The sequence below is a fragment of the Nothoprocta perdicaria genome, unplaced genomic scaffold (genome assembly GCF_003342845.1).
Source record: "Nothoprocta perdicaria isolate Ctin4 unplaced genomic scaffold, notPer1 scaffold_194, whole genome shotgun sequence".
NCBI classification, from domain to species: Eukaryota; Metazoa; Chordata; class Aves; order Tinamiformes; family Tinamidae; genus Nothoprocta; species Nothoprocta perdicaria.
The window spans coordinates 1,266,007-1,267,636 of record NW_020455138.1 but is presented as its reverse complement, the minus strand read 5'-3'; positions in this window follow the sequence as shown (position 1 = coordinate 1,267,636).

Genomic DNA, 1,630 nt, shown 5'->3' with positions numbered 1-1,630 from the left:
AATCATAGTGTTGTTTGACATTGCAGGAGTAAAATAGTCCAAAAACAGGTTTAATGAAATGAATGTAATGAAAAGGAATCTTAAGTTCATCATTGGTATTTCAGTTTTTCATGTCTGTAACATTAATTTATTTAGTAATGTTATATGTTGCAGTGACTGAGGCTGAGAAAGAGAATGTCTAAATTGCTGCCTGTAGTTTTTTATAAATATATATATATATATATATATATAAGATTATAAGTATATGGAAAACTTCAGGATCCTCAAATGTAGCTGTACAAAGTGGGCAGAAGGATAGTGCCAAGCCCTATGCCATTCAAATACAGACTCTCTCTCTCTCTCTCTCTCTCTTTCTCTCTCTCTCTCTCTCTCTCCATATATATATATATATCAATATAATATTTAACATAATCCCTAGTGTTCTAGACACAACAAGAGAAACCATTTGCTACAAGTTACATCCAGATACTTTATCTTACTTTTTCAAAAGCGTGTAATAGACTGGACTTTTAATGACATTTTAAGGATTTAAGACCCTTGATAAGGTTCAATAGAAGTACGTTAACACCTGAATCACCAGATTTAACAACTTCTGAAAGTGAAATCACAACTATCCACAATATATCCATAATCACAATATATCACAATATACAAATAAACTATCACAATATATCCATAGAKTAAGAGGAGCTGAATCCAGAAAATAATGTTGATTAATGCAATATTTAGGCAAATGAAAAATGCTTTAGTTTTCAGGAATTTAGAGCTTCTTTATCTATTTTATTTCTCTGTGTGGGAAGCTCTGTGTCTGGGGGATCTAAARGAAATCTGCCACTTTTCCATGGCGCTCTTTCCAGGATTGGCTGGAAAATGGGGTAGAGTCGCAGAGAGGGCTGCTTTTAATCCAGAGCTGGAGTATAGCCTAGTGCTGAGCAGTAGCCTAGGGTGCTTGTGCACTGGTGGGGTTACAGACCCAATTGCATTACACTGACTTTTTGAATGTTCAATAATTAGCGACCTTCTGAGCTATCCACTTGACTGGCTCACCTTCTCTTCCCAGCACTGCCTTTCTAAACTGCTGTGGCTGATTTTGAGGGACGCGCTCTGCTGACCTCCTCACCTCACATTTCCACACAGCTCCAGCCTAACGCACCATGTTACTGCAGCAGATGCCACCGCCAGCGCAGCGCAGACACTGCCATTCCAGTGTGGGCACCACCATGTTGGCAAAGGTACCACCAATTCCACATGGGCACCACCATCCCGGTGTAGACATCGTCATTCCAGTGTGGGCACCACCATGTTGGCATGGGCACCGCCATTTCACTACGAGCACCACCATTTTGGTGTGGGTGCTGCCGTGTTGGCGTGGGCGCCGCCATTCCAGGCAGACATTTCTGCGTAGATGCCACCATTCTGTCAYGGTCAGCACCGTTTCGGCATGGGCACTGCCGTTTCTGCTGTCTTTTCACAATGGGTAACACCGTTTTGGACGGGCATCGCTATTTCCTCACCCTTTCCACTCCCTCCTGGTCTGACACCAGCTCCCCAGGAGTCCTGTTCTTTATTTGCCCTCCTATGGGGTGTTAACTGTCTAGTAACTCTTAAAAAAAAAAAAAAAAAAAAAAAA